Raw genomic sequence first — 15,872 nt, forward strand, 5'->3', positions numbered from 1 at the left:
CTTAACAAAATCTTCTCTATATTTCGGTATATATCTGTATACCGAAATTACTCTATTGTTTGTTGAGTTGTTTTTGTTTAGGAGATGAAGAACCAACCTAAATTACCATTATTAGTTTTATATTAAAAAATCTATATATATATGCATAAACACTATTCTAATACCAATCTACATAGATATAGAAAAACATTTTCAATAGAAATAATTAAAAGTTAGGAAAGTGTATATGTACAAGAAAATCTCATTATAATTTTAAAATATGAGGTTCCTTTCAATTAAAGTTTTTTTTTTTTTAAAAACACAAAAAAATTGAAAATTTTATTTGTATAAATCTTCTATATCTATATTACGTATGTAGGTATGTATACAAGGGTATTAAAAAGAGTATAAAATTTTGTGAAATTCAAATAAATTAGTTTTTTAAATTAAATAATTGTGTAAAATTTGAATTTATTATGTTTGTTAAAAGTTTGTTTTAAAGAGCTAAGTTGGTTTTGAAAATGAGATCCGAATTCAATTCTGTTAACAACATTTTTTAGATAGAAATGGTGAAGTTTTTCAGACAATATTAGTTTTAAATTTTAATGTTTAACTTTAATTTTTAAATAGCTAGAGATTTTCTGATCCTTAGGATTTTTTTTTTTAATTTTCCCCTAATGCCATATACATATCTATCAGACCATCAAGCTCAGAGAGCAAATCAAAAATAAATTCCAAATTTATATGGAGTTTAAATGGAAGGTTTGTCGGAATTTATTTGTGTGAAGGAAATTGGTCAATATTTTTGGATCTACTGATGCTACATATTTTTTTGAAATTTAAAATTAAAAAAAAAAAACAATCGGTTTCACAAAAAATATTTCAATCGGCATACTTCGAAAATCTAAAACATTATGAATTGTCTTTGTATTTTTTTCCGATTCAAAATTTCGGAAAATATTTTCGGCCTGATAGATATATATGGCATTATTTTCGCTAATATTATGCAACAATTTTTTTTTAAATTATTGATAAAATTGAAGGAAATTAATTTGTTTTCTCGGAATTATTTGAAAGAAATTTATAATTTAAAACAAGGTAATTTGTAAGCGAAAAGGAGAATTTTGTTAAAATACAATTTTAAAAGCTGTGACAATTTTTATACGGCCTTTTTTCATATTTATTTTCAAAAGCGAATAAGGAAGCTAGGTATTTATGAAAATAATATATTAAGTTTAGTTTTCATTTCACTTAAAATTATTATAGCAATCTGCAATATCAATTTTAAAATGCGATTGTATGATATAAAATCCTACTTTTATGCAAAAATTTCAATACAATTTCTTACAGTCTTAAAGAAGAAAATATTGGAATTTTATAAATTGCAGTGAAAACTTTAAACAAATTACTTAATAATTTAATAATTAAATTCAAGTAAATAAATAAATTTAATAACACAATATTAATAGTTTACAATAAGATTATGGGAAAACCATAATTGTTAACAAAATATTTTTAAAGTAAACATGCTAGTTATTTTAGCCCAAACAAAAATGAGCGCTAAATATGAAATTTTATCTAATTTTAAAGTTAAAAGTTTCATGATACCTAGATTAATAATTATCTGATAGATATAAAATCTTAGATATAATATTATTTTTATATAAATTGCGTTTGTTTTCATATATTATGGATTTTCATATATGTATTATACCGAAATGTCCTCTTGATACATGAAAGAAGAACGACTATCCATAATGCAATCCAAATGTATGTTGAATGTTTTTTATGTAAAAAAAATGTTTTTGAATAAGTTTTTTTTTTTTGCATTATCATAAAAATCAAAACGAGAAAAGAAAATTTACGTTAACGGGTTTTGTTTTTCTCATGCTTTCTCTCCGTTTGTTTTTCATCCTCATATTATTTCCTTTTTTCTATTCAAATTTCATATATACTTACATAAAAGGACTTAATGCATGCAATGAAAAGTGTTTGTTAAATTAAATTTTGATATCACTATAAGTATAGAATGTAGAAATGTTCTTAAACCGATACACTCAACGTGAATAATATGAAATAAATGTAAATTATTCCACATGCTCACATATATTTCACTTGTATCGTGTATATTCTATTATTTATGTTGACAAGTTTTAGATTTTTCGTGACTGATATCGCATTGTTTATATTCTATCTAAGATCTTTTTTGTTTAGAAAAATTTAAACAAATACATAAATAACCCTTACTAAGCTAGAATTGGAATAAAGTCAAATGATGTTACATATTGAAATATGTTGGTTCCCAACAATGAGATAAAAGAGGGGGGATGGAGGACAAAAGTATAGAAAATTAATAATAATATTTCTAATAAGTAAGTGTATGCTAATTTATTACTATATGATTTTCAGATACTTCTTCATGATATATTTACGCTACTTATAAGCGCACTTGCGTATACTTAAATAATATATAGTCATGGGTTTTCATACACAAATTGCCACTCTGTTGAAATGCACTCGATAATATAACAGGTTAAAAAAACTATTAAGAAACTAAGTTTTCGAATTAATTTTGTATTGTATTCCAAAAAAAACTTAAATTCAATTTAAATTTGTTTAAAACTACAAGAAATGGTTAATTTGTTTTTCCTGTTTACTCATTATTCATCACCTATATGCTCATAAATGATAGAAATGCATGTAGTTTTATGTTTTCAATCTCAGAAATTTCAAAGCCCTAGCAATAGTGTTACAGAATCGATGTTGTTTGAAGGTTGTGGTAATAAGATCTTAATTTAATTTTTAATTTCATTAAGAAATTTCTTTTGCTAAGAAATTTTCATGATACACAATATTAGCATTTGTACTTTCAAAACTTTAATAAAGTAAACCCATAGCTTTCATGCTGAAAACTTTATTTTAAATAAAACGCTTCTTGTTGTTAAGGTCAAAAATGATAAGATCCTTTGAATTCAATTATTATTACTCTTTTTTTTAACTTTTGTAATACACCCTTATTTTAAAAGCACACAAGATAATGTGAAATCGTTTTGAAAGAAAATGAGACAAAATTTTTTTTTTTGGCTTTTGCCATGTTCTTTCATATATTATGTGTGTACTTGCACTTAAAATCTCTTGACAATGAAAACGATTTTATATTTGGATCGTTTCATATATAAATTATCATTAATGTTTTTGAATTGATTCTACGATCTAAATATCTTATCTGTATCACTATTCTGTGCCTATATAATTATTTCTCTATAATGCTCTGTATGCTTAAGTGAACTTAAAACCGTACAATCATGCAGTACACACAATCTCATTTTATGGTTAAAGCAGCCCATATAAAATGTATATGCATAAAAGTGATATGCTGATATGCAACTTGTCGACTTTTATTTTCATTTTTTATTTTCTTTCTTTTTTCCTCTCCCTCTTTTTCATTTTTCCCACTTTTAGAGCTTTTTAATGAGAACACTTTATACACGTCTATTCAATGTTTGCATGTTTTAAAAATGCATATAACACTGTATATTAAAAATGTTATATTACGTTATAATGTAGGTAACCAAAAGGAGGACTAGATAGATAAAAAACAAAAAAATGTTGAAGAGTGTATCTATAGTGTATGATGATCTCTTGTCAAGGTAATTATGTGAAATGCTTTTTTTTTATTTTATACATTACTTATGTAGAGCACTTCACAATAAATCGATACTCGAATTGTGTTGTATAAAACGTAAAAAAAAAATAAAAAGAGTTGTGACATTTTGAAGGTTTCTTGATTGTGTAACTGAATGGAAATGACAAGGATATTTCATATTTTCTTTTTGTTTTCAATGTTACATAATTTTAACTTTACAAACATTTTAATTTTCGAGAACAATAACAGTAATAATAACAGTGTGTGCGTCTGTTTGGTTAAAAATAGAAATAAAATAACTTTTTTGTTCTATTTTTAAAATTTAATACAAAAACCATCATTTCAATGTTTCAGAAAATTGTTTTTAATGTAAATTCGCCTTGGTTATTGTGAAATGAAATTTCAAAAGGACATCATCAAAATAAAGATTGAAAATAAAATGCAAGTATAATAAATATTTTGAAGTGCCTTGCATCAAAAATGTTTATCGTTATACATTTTGCTTTGTTTCAAGAAGTTGAAAAATGAAAATTTAACCGAAAGAGTCTCCAATCAGATAAGCTATCCATGGTACGTGCAAAAGTAACGTCAGCATTTTTGAGAAGTTGAATCTCAAGCATCTTCATACGCCGATGATTTGATTTTAATTCACGCGAAATAAAACTTGAATGAAATGGACCAAACACTTGTTAAGAATTGGGTGTAGTCCTAGAATTAATGATCAATTCCAACATGTTGAAAGCTATGGCACATGGCATCAATACATATACCTTATACTATGGAAACAAACAATAATTGAGAGTTGGAAACTATAAATATTTAGTGATGAAGAGTTGATCTGGAATATGCAATCGAATGAAATTATGGTGAAAAGAAGGGGGTCGCCGATATATTTAGGAAGAGGTTCTCGAAACTTTAAAATGTCGTAATATTGTTACATTGATTATTATATTTTCCTTTTATATTACACTCTGTTCGAGATTTAAGCTTTTTCTAAGAAATTGAATAAATTAATAAACAAATTAAATACTTGTAAACATGTGATCTTATCTGTATTGAGTTTGATTTAAAATTTTTTCAAAGTTTGCGTCAATTTTTGGTTTTTAAAATTTTTTTTAGGTTTTCGACCTTTTAAATTCTTGGGGCCTAGTTTAGTGAATCAAAACTATATTGAAAATATAATATACATACATATGTATATGTAAATTTGTCACTCAAAACTGAATTATAAATTATTTGAAGAGTAAGGATAATTAGGGTCATTTTTAGGTAGAAAAAATATTTAAACTGTAAGTGCTACTGACAAGAGAGTTCAATAAAAAATTTTATATAGTAATAATCAATCATTTCAATTGACCTCATTAAAATGTAAAACTGTCATTATAATTTATGAGTTCAAAATTCTTTTTAAAAAATATGCAAATAAATAAAATAATTCTTTTGCAATTTTATAAATTTTTATTTAATTTATTTTCATTGATAATTTTGATTTTAATTATACTATTATATATATATTATAACAAAACTATTGATGATAATTATGATATAATTAAACCTTTCATGTGTTAATTAAAAAAAAAATTTTTCTCGATAATTTGTTCTGTAATATATAAATGCTTCAATATACATAAATACCATATGTATTCTTGCATTATTGCAATAATTAAAATTTTTTTTTATGTTAATTAAAAATCAAAGTGACGAAAATAATTAGTTGATAATTATTCAATACGCTAATGATTTTTACATACATTACACATCATTCATATTTATGCTCTAAAAGGGTATAAATAAAATTTAAAAAATGTAAGCTTCAATAAATGTTTAAAAAGTTAAATTTATTTTTTTAAGTATATTTTAAGTTTAAAAAAAAACAACACTATTAAATGTTGTCAATATTGTTACTCAGAAGTATTCTTTTCAATGAGAGGTTCCTAAAAAAATTTAGCATGTGCCGTGACTATAAAAGAGAGTCCATATTGTATTCTCGTCGAATCAGCAAGTATAATTGTAACTTTTATGATTTTTTATTAAAGAAAGTTTCATAAAATTTTTTCCAAAAACATTCTGCCAAAAAGCATAAAATACTAATAAACCATCCAAATATAATTATATGAGATAGAATAACAAGCCTTCCTAATGATAATTTTCCTGATACTCGAATATTTTCGATATTAGATCGAATTGTTTGAAAAATTTTTGCCTTTTTAAAATTATAATATTCTGCTACATACCATAAATCTAAAAGTCCACCTTCAAATGCTAATAAATAAAAATTATTGAATTTTATTATATATGGACCATCTGTACTCATTGGAAATCCAATATGATCATAATTTACAATAATTTTAGCAAATCTCATTAATTTGTGTGGTGATGTTTCTTGTTGTTTTAATAAAAGTTTCCCTTTTAGTTCTTCCGTAAAATATGCTTGTGTTATATTTAACTTACTTTTCTCAAATTCAAGTTCTTTATATGATTTAATTTGTAGTACATCTAACCATTTTGGATTTTCTGTTATATTTATAAGTGAATTTCTTATATTTCCAGTAATAGCAATTTTCAGTCCAGATTCTTTAATATCATGAAATGTATTGATTTCATTTTTATATATTGTCTTTTGAAATAATACCGTTATACTTGACCAATATTTTGATGTTGTTATAAAACCTAATAAAATAACAAATAAATGTATAAAATTAATTTGCCAACATTTAAAACTATCATTTTTCCAAAATGGTATATAGAAAAAATAACATAATATTTGCATAGAAATTCGTCCAATATCCCATTTTTGATATTTTAAATAATTACATATTGAAAAAATGAAAATTGTATAAAAATATCCAAAAAATAACAGTATCCAAAAATCACGTTTTATTGGTCTCAAATAATATTCATGAGGTCGTATAATATTGCCGCACGGTACTAATATACGTGTTCGTGATGGAGTTATAGATCGTGTCAATTGAGCGTTTTTGTTAAGTACATATGATTTTGATGCAGGTTTTATAAGAAAATCAATTTCATTTCCATTTAATTTATTATATTTTGAAGGAGTTGTCAAATTTTGAAATATTAAAAGTTCTAGTGTTGCATTAATTGATTTTACAAAATGTGAAAATAATTTATAAGTGAATCCTATATACTCAGTTTTATTATTATTTTCAAAAGTATAAAACCATGGTATATCAGGTTCAAAAATTATTCGAACTTTGCGACCATACATATTTTTAATATGTTGAATAAATTTGTAATTAATTATTTCTAAATTTAAATTTATTATATTTATATTGGGATTCAAATAAAATGTTGTAATATTAATAATATCATTATAATTTTCATTTAATTTTAATGTCATTATATTCCAAAATTGCATTTTATGACACCATTCAAATATTTCTTTAATAATATAAAAACTATTTATTGAATTTTCAAATAAAAATATTAATTTTGTATTAAAACGCATTTTATTAAAATAACTAGTTAGGAATTTTTTAATATTATAATTAAAATTTAATTGGTATTCAATAAGTATAAGTAAATTTTTATTAAAATTTTTAATAAATTGAAAATTTTTATTTCTTAAAACATTTTCGAAATCATTATTATATTGTAATACAGGAATGTTGGAAATTATATTGGTATTAAAATTATTTATTGATTTTTCATTATAAATTATAACATTTTCAATTTTATAATTTATTATAAGTTTTTCAATAAAATCATTTAATTTAATTTTAAAAGTTTTAACAGGAATATTTTTTATATAAATTATTAAAATAATTAAAATTTTCACTTTTTTTAATATCATATTTATTGTTTTTATTTAAAAACCTTATTGAAGGGAATGACTTTGCTCGAATTTTTTTTGTGATGGTACCTACTTAGAATTCAATGAACAACATTGACCAAACTGAAAAAAAATTATGAAATAATTTTATTTTAAAGAATTGCAATTAAATTTGTATTTTATTATTTTAAGGTATGCGTGTTAAATTGTTAAATTGCTTGAGAAAACACAATATCAGATTTTTTTCCCAATTATATTAAAATTAATTCCACCTGTAAACGATATTTTTAACTTTTGTAGGGTAAATTAAAAACATATTAAATTTCCAGGGTACTCAGTGGAAAAATTAAACATCAAGAGTTAAATTTGCTAACAAGAAATTTATAAATTAATGATTATTCAACCATAATGTTATGCCAACTTTATGGTAATATTTTGTAATTAATAGTTAATTTAACTAGAATTATCGAATGTAATAGCTACATATTATTAAAAGCTAGTTTAAAAATTTAATTAATGGGCGGGGCGGGAACATTGTCATGAAATTTATTGTATTAAATTTTATAAGGCTGTGGAAAAAAAAGGATTTGAACAGAATAAATTTAAATAATAAAAATGAAATCAGATTAATAATACATTTCATATTTCAAAGTATTAACTCAAAAGTAATTGTCGAAGCGCAAATTAAGAAGTTTTGAGAATTTTAACTTTTATGTTCTAAAAACAAACTGCACTAAATATACGAATTTTATAATATTTAAAAATTCATATTTTTAAATTAAAAATTTTTTACACGAAAATTTTTTAAGTTCGAATAATTTGTCTTGTAATTGTTTAGTTCGAACTTGTGTTGATTTAAAAAACGACTAAGGTAACTAACGAAAATGACCGCTTGATACTTGGAATTTTTGTTCAAATTATAAACGCATCTTTTGAAAATGGAAGAACGGACAATTTAATATTATTGTTTACGTTAGGTATAATTGTTTTTAAAATAATACAAATTTTATAATTTAATAAACATTTTTAAAAATGAATATTTAATTAAATTTTGTTTTTCTTTTATTTTTAAAAACATTTCATTGTAAATGAATGATTAAAATACCCAACGAAATTAGTTGTAATCGTGAGAATTTTAACATACGGTCCACCAGTACACTTTTACATATATTTTTTAATTGTTTTTGGTTTTTGAAAAATTTATAAAATTTTAATTATTAATTAACTAGTATATAGACAACTATTAAAACTAGTTATGAAAAAAAATTGTATGTAATGTGTAATTAATGTTTATAAAAATTAAATGAAAATCTATCAGAAAGCTTCGGGAAATTCTACCAAGTACCCTGACTTGAAAATTGCAGTTATATTTGATTAATACACAATGCAGGTAGTTGAATTCTAATTGCTGAATTGAGTGAATGAAATGCTGTAATGAATGAAAAAGAAGCTTATATAATCTTTGATGTTTTCTGAAATTTTTGAAATCTTTGGTTGAAAAATTAAAAATTAATGAATTCAAACACTTACTATATATTCTACACTCTATAAATTTAAAGTTCATAAAAAGATTTTTAATTTAAATAAAAAACTTAGGTTATTTTGTTTTAAATATAATTTTAGACTTTTCGCACCTCTGGTTGATGATTTTCTCCGCACTAGAAATATAAAATAAAAAAGAAAAGAAAAAATAAAATTAAAAAAATAAACCAAATATTAAAAAAAAAAAACAAAAACTTAAAATAATTATTGTTAAATTATAACGAAATATTGAATTGAATAGAAATTAATCAAATTCAACATGAAATGAGAGATTAAAATTAATAATCATGGAATCAAAATCAAATGAAAGCATAATTTTGTCAAAAGGTGAATGGACACTGTCACGCATACAATTTCAAGGTAGCAAGAAGGGAGCTTCAAATAAATTTTTAATCTGTTCAACTAATGCGATGTATTAATCTGAATCTGCCAATTAGCAATTTATTAAAATTGTGAGTATTTTTATATATGTAAAATGTATATGCGAGTACAAGAACGTTTAAGTCTTTTTAATAATGAAGGTATTATATCAAAAACTTATTTTCATAATAAAAAAACTTTTCTATAATTAATTTTATTTAATGTAAATCATATTTTATTTAAGAAAAGTTTCCAGTTTATCAAATTCGTTCGTTCATTTGAACAAATACAATTATTTAATTTTAATTCTGTTGAGAGGAGCTCACGTTTGAGAGATAACATTAAAGTTATTAATAACAATAATTTTGATGTTTTCCTCAAACATAAATTATTTTTCAAATAAGAGCTTACATTTTGTCAAATTCGATCGCTCATTTGTTCAACAAAACAAATTATTTATTTACTCATTTCCATTCAAAAATATTGCTGAGAAAACACAAAAACAAATATTCCTTAAGATTTTTATATAAATTTGTCTTTATTCAAAGAAATGAATACTATTTATATTATAATTGAAAACAAACAAAATCGGAATTAACTGTAAAATTAATGCTTGAACATGAAATATCACTAGTACATACATTAAATTGTCAAATTTTTTATTTATAATAATTAAAATAATTATTAATAATAATTAATTTCTTACCATTTTCCTCTTCGATATTTCTTGTAATCAGTGACGTAACAATTAATTTATTGTGATGATATCCGAATGAAAAAATTATTGATAAAAAAATCCAATTGAGGTACAACATATTTTACTATCTTTATTATTTTTCTTACTTAACTTTTACAAGTTTTTATTATTATAATTAATTTTAAATTATTTTATTTTTGTTTTTAATTTCAGATTCTCCTTTGCAAGGACATTTATATTATTGTATGTTATTATGTAATTATGAATGCGATGTTTTTTTTTAATTATATAAATTTTATAAATAAATTTTGTTACTTCTTTTTATTAAATTTTTAAATTATTATTGTTCTCTATACAATTTATAAATGTTTATGTATGATTATAACTTTTTACATTATTTTCTATATTTTTTTAAAAATTTTTTTCTCTTACATTATTAAATAATATGTACAAATTAACATAATTAATATTATTTTTATTTTTATATATGTATATTTTAATAAAATTATATTATAAAATATTATGAATTTTTTTTGTATCACTTCTCTGGCATATTATTATTATTAAATAATAAATAATAATAAAAATTGTAATTTTTTTTTGAGAAGATTTTTTGATTTAAAGAAATATTTTCGTTTGTAATATAATATTTTTTTATCATAATTATAATAGTAAATATTTTTATCATATAAATAACTATTATTACTATTTTTTTTATTAATTAATTAATTAATTACTGTAACTATGATATAAACATTTAAAAATTATATTAGACGTTTATTAAGTGTGGTTGTGTGTGTGGATAGATAATATGGTAGACTATATTACATTGTCGTAAGTATATTTGTATAATTGGATCATATCAAAGTAGTAAATAAATTAATTATGAGTACAATATTTTGAGATATTATTTTAATATAATTATTATAATGGAATAATTATTATAATAAAATTTGAAATCGAATTATTTTTGATTTTTCTAATTGATTTGAGTTTATATGCAATCGATTTTCTATATTTTAGGATTTAGAAAGATATTGGGGAATATAGAAAATTTGATAAAATAAAAATTATAAAAAATTTGATTTTAAAATTGTTTAATTTTTATTAGTTTATTCATACATAGTGTGTAAAATGATTTGTTGAAATTAATTATAATTCTTTTTGATATCGTTACTATTATTTTATTAAATATAATATTTATGTAAATCTATCTCTTTTATTTTAAAATATTTGCTTAATATTAACTTATTTTTATTAAAAATGTTATATTTTAATTAATTATAAATTTCAATTGGATTATTTAATCTCTTCGGAATTCTTGTTCTCAAACTTGTTAAACATCTAAAAATATAATATAAAAAATAAAAAAAATATTAGTAAAAATAGATTTTGAATTATATAATATATATTTAAGAATTTTAAGAAATTAGATAAAATTTATTTAATAATGAATTTTTTTCTTATTTTTAGAAAAATCTTGGTTTCGGTGAGCTTTTTCTACAAAAGGGCATACAAAGTGAATTCCGTCTCAACCTAATAAATATCATCCACGCTTTCAAGGACGATAGAAACATTTTTTTCAAAGAAACAATTAGTGAAGGTCAAGTACTAATAATGATGATCTACAGTCATAGTTTAAAAAAAAAAGTTTATTACGAATTTAAAGCAGCCATAATTACATGATGAAATAAATTAAAAGGTCATTATAATACCAAATAGTAGAAATATTAAATAATTTTAAAATGGTTGTGATTTCTTCCATTTATGAGTACAATGCAAGTAATCACGTTGATAGCAAGCCACTTGTTTTAGCAACATACAAAAATTTGATCTATGTAAAAATTTTATTATACTAATTTAAATTTAGACACATTTATATATTCATAATGTATGAAATTAATCTATAAAATAATATTTTGTCATTCAAGTGCATTAAGTGACAAGCTAAAATGATTATATGCAGAGTCATGAGATAATATTCTTTGTGTATGTTACAAGTTCCATTTAATTAAATTGAATAATTTAACTGAATTCTTTTTTTTTTTTTTGTTCGCACTGATTATTCACTTTATTTAATATTTTACATAGTGTAGTGCAATGTATACAGCTTTATAGGTATACATACATTCTTACAGAGAATTACAAAACTTAAAAAGAGTCACTTATGTTGACACGGATCTTGACACCATAAACTTAAAAATTTATTTGATAAAACCTGACCTTTTCTTGTAAAACTATGTAAGGCTCTCATGAATATTCAAAAATTGAAAAGGAAAATCGAAAAAAAAAAAATTTTGTGTTTTTTTTCCTCCCTATCTCTGTTTTCTTTTCAAGTTTATCTGCCTTCGTTTTTTATATAGTAGAAATTTTCCACTTTCAAAACTGTGTTGGCGTAGTTCACTACTATACCAAGGTATATAATATATGTAGTTGAAATTACCTTTATTTGAATGTTGACCTTAACACCATAAAAATAATATTCAATAAAAATTTAAATAAAATTTTATGTACCATGAAAACTAAATATCTACATATATGATAATGTTATTTATAGACACAAAGATTGTATTGTAATGTTAATTTAGGGATGTTTAAATGAGAGGTGAAAAGAACATTACTATACATAATTTAAATAATTTGAATTCAAATAATTTTACTTCATTTTGTTGAAATCCGATTACATGTGATAATGTAGGAAGTTAGGTTAAAAGTATAAGAATGATCTGTAATCTATATTAACTTAAGATCGCCTAGTCTAAGTTGGCTTTTAATCAATCAAATAATAGTTTAATAATATTATATAATAACTATTTAAGAAATCCATTTTTGAAATGAGATGTTCACATGACTTTTGATATTCGTGTGAAAAATAAAATATCTTATAAAAATATTATGCATAGAATTTAATTTAAATGAAATTTAATATGCCAGTAGCTTGTAGACTGAAATTAAATTATGTCAGCAATTGAAAAATTGAAACGTTTGATGGCAGAATTTTAAATATAATTAATGTATTTTAATTAAGTATGAAATAAGTATGGCAATTAAAACAAGAAAAAACCAACATAATAATAATGTAAAATAAGTCAATTTAAGCAGAAATTTTTTATCTGTAGCTATGATTAAATAAGTCAAAATTGAAGCTATAATCAGTGCAAAATAGATAAAAATTTTTTTGATAAATACTACCTATTTTGAAAGAACAAATATAAATTGAAGAGGCGAGAAAAGTAAAATATGTATTTAAAAAATAAATAATTTATTTCACACAGCAATCTATTTTAGAAGGCACTCACCATATTAGTGATCAATCTAAAATTTTTGCAAAAATTATTAGTTAATAGGCTCATTAGAGCAAAAATGGTTTAAAGAATCAATTCATGTTTTCAAATATTATAAGCCGTTGTATGCTCATTTGTGCCAAATTGTATTATCTTAAAAATCTCGTAGCTCACTACATTTATTTTTAGTTGATACCCTCGTGAAGGAATCATCTGCGGTATATAAATGCGGTAAACATGTATATAAATTTTTTTGATTTAAATAAATTTCTTCCGGCCTTCCCGTCCGATATCGTCCCGTCAAACTCACAAAAAATGTTTGTTTCCTGCAAGTGACGGTTGCTTTTGTAATTGGACCATTTCGCTTTAATTGTAATTTATGTGTCCAGAAATTTTTTATATATTAATTTAGATGTAGTTCAGATAGCTACCATAAAACCCTGAAAGATAATTTCAATTATGTGAAAAAACTATTTTTTAATCATCTCATATTATAACTTGTAGGGTATAAATTCAGTTGGTTAAGGTCTACTGAAGCGTTTTTATTTGTTTTCCATACTTTAATTCCTGTCTGTTATTTTATTCAATTTTTAATTCTCAGTTGAATTTCCATTTTCTTTGTGTACTCTAGAAAAGTTAACTTTTTGTTTTGTTTTTTTCCATCCTTCCAAATTTCTATCTTTCATTTAAAATATAAGAGGAAATACGCTTTCAGGTACTTATGAAGTTTTGCCATTGATTTTTTTCACTTTTATATGTTAATCTAAATCAGAATTTGTTATTTTTATAAATTGAAGGGATTTGTTTTAAAAATATTATTAAATATTTTTTCTGTTTTTGTTTGTCTTGTAGATTTAAACATTTTTACGATTATTTTTCAATCAACATTATGTTATCGTAAATTGTTAACTACTAACGAATGGAATAAGAAAAGTTATTAATTTCAGTAAAATTGAAAAGTTATTAATTTCAGTATATACGAAAATTTTTATTTGTAAAAGGCTGAGTTTTAACATTGTCATTGAGTCTTCTTAATTGAGCAAGAGCTGAGTTTTGACCCAGTGAGTGCATTGTAACTGAAACACTAATTGTAAATTTTCGAATTTCGTGGTCGTAAAAAGTTTTTCAAAAATATGCAGTAAAGATATGTTAATCTTATTTTATGCTCAGAAAATATTTTTGATCCAGATTTGAAATTATTGTATTTATTCAAAATTATTCAATATTTGATAAACCAAATCACAAGTCAATTAAGCTTGTAAATTTTTTTGTAATTTACTCTAATTGTGTTAGTACAATATTATCAACTATTTAACTGGTTGATTTTCATTTCCATACTTTAATTTTTTTTTGTTTGCTCATTACAAATAAAGATTTTTTGCATTATATAATAAAACTACATAGCAATGTACAACTGTAACATTAACAACTAAGTATTTTATGTAGTAAAAGTCATTACATTTTATGCTTTACAAATAATAAAATTCTGTTTTTTCCTTGTTTTGTAAATAAAAATAAGAAAATACCTTAGTAACAATGCTTTATTATTTTTATCCTTTCGGGGATATTTACGCACTTTAACTGTTGTTACGCAAATAAAATAAAAAATCTAACAAAAATAAAATAACAGAGATAACAGAAAACAAAAAAAATTTATTTCCCTGTTTTTTTATTTTTTTTTTATTTGTTACTCCTTTATAAAAATTCATGTACGTATAAGAGAGCAGCAATGTTACAGTTGATGATGGTGCTGTGTTGATGAAATATATGATTTAAAAGTGTTTGTATACGTGTATGACTTGTTACATGTATAATAATATTATAGGAAGGATATAAATCAAGACAATGACATGTTATATTCACCGTTATATTATTTTTATATAGAAATTTTTCTTTTTTTAAATATTTTATTTTATATTTGTATTTTTGGTATTATAAAGGAATCCGCTGTAAAATTTGCGACACAACATTTAAAGAATACATGATTTTACATAATGTTAATGTATATTACATTAAATGTATTTATAAACAGCACGTGTACATGTACACCCTGATGTCCTTAAATCTTATATGTATGTTCCTTATAATAATATACTTTTTATACATTTTTTATTAAACAAAAAAAAAACATGAGTTTCATTATGAAATACTATCACATACGATTCTGAATCACAAATATTATCAACATAAATTTTTTTTTTTATGTAATATGAACAAATTTATCACAAGCCGTAAAAGGATAGTAATTAAATTTATGGTTAATAAAATTAAAATATGCTTGTTGATGTAAATGAACAAATGACACACATATTAGGTATATTGCAAGCATAAATTTATTATCCTAAAAACAAAGGAGAGGGGGAGGGGGCGTTTAGAGATAAAATACAATTTATTAAATTCAACATGCGTAATAGCAGGCCCATAGCTCTTATATTATTCGTTAAGTATGAAATCAAAAATATTTTATGTAAATTTAATACTGACATTGTTTTAAGCTGATGCTGAAACAACAAAGAAACTGAAAGCGTGCGAATTATATTTGAGAACATTTTAGTCTTATTCTATCATTTT

At 22.4% G+C, this 15,872-nt stretch overlaps 1 long non-coding RNA gene across 1 annotated transcript in view; it reads right to left on the reverse strand.

Annotated features, from left to right (window-relative positions):
* The window catches only part of LOC129612729 (uncharacterized), a 49,147-nt gene extending 38,737 nt beyond the window's left edge, over positions 1–10,410 (reverse strand). Inside the window, exons 1-2 of the long non-coding RNA XR_008697272.1 lie at positions 10,027–10,410; positions 9,053–9,076 (exon numbers count right to left, since the gene is read on the reverse strand). This is a non-coding gene — a long non-coding RNA (uncharacterized LOC129612729). The remainder of the gene's footprint in view (positions 1–9,052; positions 9,077–10,026) is intronic.
* Between the last annotated feature and the right edge of the window lie 5,462 nt (positions 10,411–15,872).

Source organism: Condylostylus longicornis, unplaced genomic scaffold, assembly GCF_029603195.1.
Source record: "Condylostylus longicornis isolate FDR11 unplaced genomic scaffold, ASM2960319v2 ptg000076l, whole genome shotgun sequence".
In the NCBI taxonomy this organism is placed as follows: Eukaryota; Metazoa; Arthropoda; class Insecta; order Diptera; family Dolichopodidae; genus Condylostylus; species Condylostylus longicornis.